This window comes from Aythya ferina, assembly GCF_964211825.1.
Source record: "Aythya ferina genome assembly, chromosome: 2".
NCBI classification, from domain to species: Eukaryota; Metazoa; Chordata; class Aves; order Anseriformes; family Anatidae; genus Aythya; species Aythya ferina.
The window spans coordinates 148628029-148636587 of NC_140297.1; positions in this window are offsets into that span (position 1 = coordinate 148628029).

Sequence of the window (8559 nt, forward strand, 5' to 3'; positions counted from 1 at the left end):
GAGCCAGGAAAAGCAGCTGTCTCACCATCCTGCTTTGGGCTCCTTATTCCTGCCCCTGCACTGCCCCTTTCCCTGTTCTACCTGTCAGGAGAGCTGACCTAGGCTAAAAAATAGCCACTTGAGCAAAGGAAGCAGCAAAAAAGTATGAACAAGTCACTTGGGCAGGGATGAGGCAGGACAAATGCTATAGGAACAAACTTGGTTTGTGATGGCTTGGAGTGTTCTTGAAAGGCTTAGCAAGCATGAAGTTTAGCAGGGTTTTGAGGCATGTCTCCGTTTCAGATTTTCCTCCCTACACAGCACCACTCCCATAGTCCAACCACCTTCAAATGGCCAGCGCTGCAGCACCTCCTGGTACAGGGTGCAGCACAGCTCTTCTCAGGTATGGGTGAATTGCCATGTCTGCTCCAAGCTGGGCAAGAGGGCACAGGGGTGTCAAAAGAGCTACCAAAACCCTTCAAAACCCAAGACATCAGCATCTGTTTGAGTCCTAAAGCATGGGTTCCTAGTATCAGACTTTCTCTGGTGCTTCCAGAGGTAAGAGAATTAGATTATAACACAATCTAATGGCCTAGGTCCATACCTGAACATGGCCACCCCAGAAAGCTCTGCCTCGGGGAGCTTTTTTTGTGAGACTTTGATGGGCTTCCTGGCCACTTGTTTGCCTCCCCCTCTGTACAGGGACACTTGTGTCCTACACAGGGGACTTCACATCTAGCATCATTTCTGAAATAATGTTTTGGTTTGGGGTTGTTTGCTTTGTTGTGTTGTAACCAAATGTCTTTTGAACTAATATTTCTTTGTGTTATATTCCATTTTAAAAATAGTTTAAAAAGGTTGCACTTCTCCTCTGCTGATGATTGCATCTATTACTCTGAAAATTCACACTGTCCCACTGCCTTAATGATGTCTTCTTTGGGTTTGAACAGGGATTAAGAGACAGATCCCAGTGAGGCACAAATCTTCGTGTCCAGCTTGTATTACAGGGACAGCAATAGCAGCACTTAAATCACACTGCAACTTCGCTTTAGCAAATGACATAATGGGAGTGGTGAGTCTCTCATGTCCACAGCTACTTCCTTCTCAGCCATAGCTGTCATTGTGTGACCATGCTTTTAGAGCGAGAAAGACGTAGGTCTCTGAAGCTAGCTTTGTGTACCAGGAGGGAATTAAAAGTAAGAGGATATCTTTAATGCCAATACACACAATGCTGTAGAAAATGGATGTATGTGTGTTTCATCAAAAGCATAACACATCTATGTTTATAAGTTATGCTACGTCTACATGGTTACCACTATTAAACAATCCTGTTTTCTAATTGGGATTTATAATCACAAGAAGCGGGGAAAAAGGACTTTGTTGCTATCAGCCACAAATGTAAATGATCACCAGCAGCAAGAGAGCAATCTTAATGAACTAACCTGACTTCATTTTCTAATGAGGCAATGGGTTTGCCTGACAGAAATCAGAAAAATATGTTCTGGGGGGCGTTTGACATAGCCTATGGTTCAATAAATTAATGACAACAGAACAAATTAGGGGATGAATTGATGGCATGTTAGCCATTCTCCACTGACTACTGAGTGCTTTCTTTCAGCCTGAGGGGATGGCTCCATGTGCATTTTTCCTGCCTCTTCTTTCTTATCACCTTCTTATCAACTTCTTTCTTGAATGTGTTAATCCTCTCCCTAACACAAGCACACACACACACTCACTTACTACCACATGAAGACTAGCACAGTTTGCAAGACTGAATTGATTGCTTCAGTGAACAGATCTTTGTTAGAGATAACTACAAAGCATGAAAGCCATTTCCTAAGTGCATGTACAAACTGGCTGCTCAGGGTGAGGGGAAGGGGGGATGCTCTCGGGTGGAAACCAGAAGCTAGTGGTTGCTGTCAGCAGGACTGACCTAAATAGCATCCTGAGTAGCACTGCTGCCAGGAAAATACAAATGGAGCCGGTCCCTCAGTGAAGCTGAATTGGCTGAGCCTATCCATGCTGAAGGGCTCTTATCTCACATCTTCTCTAAGGTAAGGATTTACACTCTCGTTTATTACAGGTCAGCTACTGTGCAGACCTTATCAGAAATAAATGCAGGAAGCAAACTGTTTGCAATGCATAGTTGTCTTCACAATAAGAAAATGGGATATAATAAGGATCTTTTTCATAAAACAGTGACAAACTAGAAGTTGAGCATAGACATTTTCAGGTTAGACACGAGACACCTAATAGTGGGCTTTCTTTAACAGTTGCCTGAACAATGAAGGGGAGGGGTGGATTCCTATGTTTTGAAATCCTCTGGATGCCGTTTTGGAGCTACACTTTAGTTCAGTGCAATTTATTGGACCCAGTACAAGAATAACTGAATGAATTTCCATAACGGGGTTGTCAGGCTAAGTGATCTAGCAGTTCATTCTGTCCCTAAACTCCACAAAGCTACGAACAACTGGACTGACATCTCAGTCATAGATGTTCCACATCTATTTCCATGTGTAGGAGATTCTGCTGGAAGTGGGAAAGTTACGACTGATATAGGTGTAAAGAAAAACCAAATCATGCTCTGTTATGATTTTATGGCAGTTGAAAATCCACATGCAGATTTTAATATAAATGTCATGGGCAGTTTTTGAGCCTCATGAAGACTGGGTGCAGAAAGACCTAGAACGCTGTGATTGCTTTCACTATATACAGAACTATTTTAGAGGTTACCAGTGTTCTGGGCATTTAAATCCAAGATTATTTATAAGTGAGACTTGATAGGATCTGGAGGAAACCACTAGTCTTTAAAATGAAATCACTCATGCAAAATTGAAACTTTCCAACAGTTTCTCTTTCGTATAGCAGAGAAATCCATAACTGAAACCAACAGTTGGAAGTTAATAGCAGACAGGTTCAGACTAGGAATAAGTCATGCACTTTTGGATGTGTTCTGAACTCTTGGCTAGAATGGGTTGTGAATGTCAGCAAAAATGCTGTTCAGGATGGTTTGAAGTAAGGAGTTTTAATGTGTAGCCAGCAAGGAGCAAAAGTAAAAGTGGGTCAGCAAGAGGTTTCTTTTGTGATGTCTAATTTAAGAAAAATGACTTAATCGCATGCCTATAGTCTACTGTGACAGTAGGAGAGCCCAATTTAGAATGACTTGAAGTTATTTTTAAATAGCAACATTATATTCCATGTAGGATCCAAAGATAGCATCGCATAAAACAAAGAGCACATGTAATTGAAATACAGACCTACAAACAATGACTGTACTAGTAAACTAAACTGACCAGAACTGGTCAGCTCAAGGTTGCCACATGCTCTTCTGTGCTATTTCACCACTACCAAGCTTGTGGCAGCACTGGGCCTGATGAGTATGAGAGCCTGACCTTCCCTGAAGAGGACCAGCTCTTCACCTGGGAGGAAGCTGGGACTCTCACCCCCACCAGGTTGCTCACAGAATGGAGAAATATTCCTGCACATTCTCAGATGCCTTCAGATGGAGAAACTGGACAAAATTGTCCACCCTTACAGTGTTTTTTGAAGCTCCCATGGCTGCTTGGAGTTAGTGACCTTTATTTATTGTTCTGCCTTTAATAATTGCCCTGCTGCCTTGCAGGGTATTGAAACCATGCCTCTGGGCTCAGCCAGCCTGGAATACCATCCTGACCTCCAACAACTCGGTGTTTGGGATTGTCCTCCCAACAGGGCTGCCAACTGGGGCACTGCAGTCCTCCTCAGCTGCTAAATCAGAACCAAGACACAGGGTTCTGGACCCTCAGAGGTGCTTAATTGGATGAAATAAAGTTTTCATTGAAATGAAGTTTCAATTTTCATTTAATTTCATTTTTTCATTGAAATGAAATTTTCATTGACTGAAATAAAAAATGAGTGAGACTTTCTTGGACCGTATGAGATTTAGGCAGGGGTTCAGAACACCCCTCGCATTTTTTCCTAGGGTGGTCTTTTGTCTGTTGCTGGTACATACCAACCAATTAACCCAAGCTTGCCATTTTAACTTCAATCGTTACATGGCTTCTTGCTAACTTCCTGAGAACATAACTCATTTTGTGTATTGGTGGCAGGAAGGTGAATGCTATTAAATAGACAGCCATTCCCTACTGACACCAGCTCAGTGAGGGATGGGTCACCACCTGCAAGTGTCTACACAGCTGCCCCAGCAGATATACCTCCCAACACCCATACATCTTAGAGGTTTATTTTCTGCCAGTGTTGTACAAAAATTTGCCAGATATCAAAGCACATGTATGTCTTGTGTCTCTATCAGGAAGTACCATGTTGGACCTGTAGCTCTGAATGAAACTGATGTATTTTCAGTCAAAAATAGCTGAAAATCAGGAGTAAACCTAACACCTGTGGGCTGCTGTGCACCTCCCTGCTGGCTGTTCAACAGTGTGGCTGCACGAGGTGCCTGCGACCTGCACACCTTGCCGAGAAAGGGTACAGACCTCGGGATGGGCCCCACCTCACTCTCCTACAGTAACATGTCTTATATGACTACACTAAAAATAGTTGGGAAGGGTGCAGTTCCACTCTGGGGAGCTCTCTGGCCTTCATGGATCTTTTCAGCTTGTGGCCTGGGTAGGAGTCTGGGATGCTGTGTATGGCCGCTGAGCTTTTTGAGCTATTGGTTTTGGCCCAGTGTTATGCAATGCAATCTGGAGTGTGTGAAAGTGTCCAGTAGTGTTGCATTGAGGAGCAGGTAATGAACCTGAATGGAGCAAGCCTGCTTATAAATAATAAATATCAGAAAGTTCTAATGATCCCCAACAGCTTGCACACAAAGAAGGCAAGACCTGGTCATAGCCAAACACAAGCCAAATAATTTTCTTCCTTTCCTCCACGATTAGAAGGCATGTCACGCACCTTTTGCAAAAGTGCGTTTGAGTGTACATGCTAATAACAAAGCAAACCTCTGAGTGATGACAGGAGGCAGAGCCTGCTGATTCAACTTGCTCTCATAATCTTTTTACTGAAAAAGTTGTTTTCGGTTCTGGTTATGAGGGCACATTTCAAAGACTTTGCTCTTTCATGCCTGTTGTCAAACCAAAGCCCAGACAATGAGGCCTTTCCTTGAATGTGTTCATGGAAGCAGGTGACATATCAGAACTAGTAGTGAACCAACAGAGATTTGGCAAAGCTAGTGTGCCCTGATGCAGACTTCAGTTTGTCCTGCTGGTGCTTGATGCAATCTGAATGATGATGACTGCCCAGGCTACAGTGGGTGAAAGTCTTTCTATAGCTGGAATGGATTTCCATTCCAGAGGAGATCCTCTGGGTAGGACTGGAATGGAAACATTGCATAGAATCATTTAGGTTCAAAAAGACCTTCAAAATCATCAAGTCCAATCATCAGCCTGACCTACCAAAGTCCATTGCCCATTAGTGTCACATCTATAAGTCTCTTGAATACCTCCAGGGATGGGAGCTCCACCACTTCGCTGGGCTGCCCATTCCAGTGCAATGAACTTCCCATTCAGCTGTTTGGGAGAGCTGTTAGCCTGGCTGCCCTGCTGTCCGCACCACGGGCTGCATGCAGTCCCACTATCCAATCCTCCACGTGGCTGAAAGCAGTCCAGGCAGGCTGGTTTTTCCAAGCTTTTTCCATCATCAGTGGAAGATGGCAACTTCTTAAAGAGGGTAATTGAGATCTGTTGTGCTGTGTTGTGGACTGACTCTTAAAGGAACATTGTAGCTAATAAAAAGTGATTTTTTTATTTTTTTCCTTTTGAATGTGCTCATCTGACAGTATGTAAGGCTATGCCTACCATACCAAACCATGCAGACCAGCTGCAGGCCCCAGCCTGGTCCCATAGTCGACCTTGTTTTAAGTTCACTGTTAGTATCCTCCCTGGCATGGTTCTGGCTTGTGCCAGCTAGTGCTTTTCCAGGCCATGGTGTATGCACAGGCAGGCTGAACACTGCCATCATTTGTTATCCCAGAAGAAATTTCAATTTTGTGAATACAAACCATAATTTGGCCCTTCAAGGCCACTGGACAAACTCTACTTCATGTTATTTACCATGGAAAACAGAGACTTCATAATATATTATGTATATTACTTGAGCTGCATCAGCTTAAGGTTTTGCAGTCCATCTCTTGACACAGTCAAATGCACTTGCTTAGACACCACTAAACTATATATATATTTGTATAAATACTTTAGCACTTTTTTTTTTTTTCTTCAGTGGGTTTGAGCTGAGCATATGCTATGACTCATCTCAGTTGTGGTGGCTGCGTATGCAGCATAAGTTCAATTGTATTCAGTCCTACATATGTGCACCAAACTTTTGGCAAATTCTAGAACACAGTCGTTGAACACAAATGAGGAATGGGGCCTTAGTCCTTTGCTAGTCCTGCTAGGTTCACCAAGCCCTATTAGGCTCATTTATCTCATTCTCCCCTCCTATTCACAGTGCTGGTGGATTCAAGCCATCCTTGAATGGGCAGCTAAATAGAAAATAAGAGCATAATGTGGTTTCTTGATAACATGTATGGTCATATAGGGGTGTTCCCAAGGGAGTTTTCTCCCCACATTTTCTGCAGATTAATATTAACTCATATTAATTATTTTTAATGATTAATTTACTCAATTAACACATTTTTGAGAGAAAAAATGCAAGACGTTTAACTACAGTGATGACATACAAGGTACAAAGTTCATACTCTTGCTTTGCAGATGTCTGGGTAATACTGAGGGGGAGCGTCTTGATTTGATTTCTGATGTAAGTATGTTGGAGATTAAAACAACTTCAGTAGCATAAATCTCTAACTTCTGTCTGTGACTCTAAGTCCATTCACTCCGAGCAGACCCATTTGGCTGGCTTTTGGCCAAATCTGTCAAGGGGGAAGAATCATGTTGTAAAGCAATAGCATCCTGACTCTGCAGGACACTGTTTGATCTTGCCTACATAGATGGGGCTAAGCCATGCCATGACGGCATTATGGCAATGTGTTGCAGTCCCTGGGTTTTCTTCATCTGTATAAGTTGGACTCCCAGTTGGAAGGAGACCCTTCCCAAGTGAAGACAGGGAAACAGAGAAATCACGGGAAAAGCAGAACTACACTTGGGAAGAGTTTACAAGCTAGAGTGAGTACAGAGCCATTTCTGAGGACGCTTTTCTTGCTCAAGGCCAGCTCCAGGCCCCAACTGAGGATATCTCCATAGCACCTGTGTAACAATATTATTTTCACACTCAGACCACAATAATGGGTGCCACCTCACCTCTTCCTGAGGTTTATTTGTTGTTTCTAGAATGGAGCAGTGGAAAAACAAAACCTCAAATCCTCCTTCTCAGAGCCACCTTTATGTTGTATCCTGCCTTTCAGTTTGTTCTCTGTTATGAAAGAAAAAAGGGACAATGTATTTCAGTATTCTGGCAATATTTACTTACCATCAGGTGGATTTGTACCTCTTAATCCTGTTTCAGACAAACATTGTAAGCTTAATGTAAGCTCGAAGAAAAGGAGGCAGCATTAGATATTTCCCATAGGATGCAGCAAAAAAATGAGAAGCCTTCACCTTTATGTTCAAAAGGAGTTTGCTGATGCACCCAAAAGCTAAGGAGACTTGGAGTGATGATAATTCATACCTGGGAGTCTGATGTGTTAGAGAGCTTTTCAGATTTTTCCCTATTCTTGGACTTTAGCCCTTTGTCCATCACAAACCTGGCATTGCAAAGGAGCACCTGGAAAGCGGCTTTCCAGAAAAAAACCTGGAGGTCCTGGTGGACACCAAGTTGAACATGAGACAGCGATGTGTCCTTCCTAGAATGAATGCCAACAGTATCCTGGGCTGCATTAGGCAAAGTGTTGCCAGCTGTTCAAGGGAGGTGATCCTTCCCCACTGCTCAGAACTGGTAAAGCCAAACCTGGAGTACTTTGGCCTCTTCTTGTCTCCCCAGTAGAAGAGAGACATGGACATGCTGGAGAGAATTCAATATAGAGCCTCAAAGATGGTGAAGGAAATAGAACACCTCTCCTATGAGCAAAGTCCTGGGATTGTTCAATCTGGAGAAGAGAAAGACCAGGGGGACCTTATCAATGGCTAAAAATACCTGAAGGGAGGGTGCAAAGAAGATGGAACCAGGCTCTTTTCAGTGGTGCCCAGTGCCAGGAAAAGAGGAAATGGGCACAAACTGGGACACCAGAGGTTCCACTGGAGTATTGGAAAGGACTTCTGTAGTGTGTGTGTGGCTGAGCACTGAAACAGGTTGCCTAGAGAGGTTGTGGAGTCTCCCTTCTTGGAGATCTTCAAAAGCCACCTGGACATGGACCTGGGCACCCTGCTGTGTGTCTGTCCTTGAACAGGAGGGTTAGACTTCAGAGGTCCCTCATCCACTCTGTAATTTTGTGATTTGCCACATGCTGGTGTTTTGGCAGCCCTGTACAGCCACAGAAGACAGTGCCAGCTCTGCACTCAAAAGCAGGGTGGTATTTCAGCTGAGAGCTGCTGGGAACACCTGAGTTGGGAATATGTGGTGTATAAGCAGTCTGGTAGTGCCTATCATCCCTGTGAGGCAAAAAAACTGATCCTTGTCTTATCCTTATGGTCT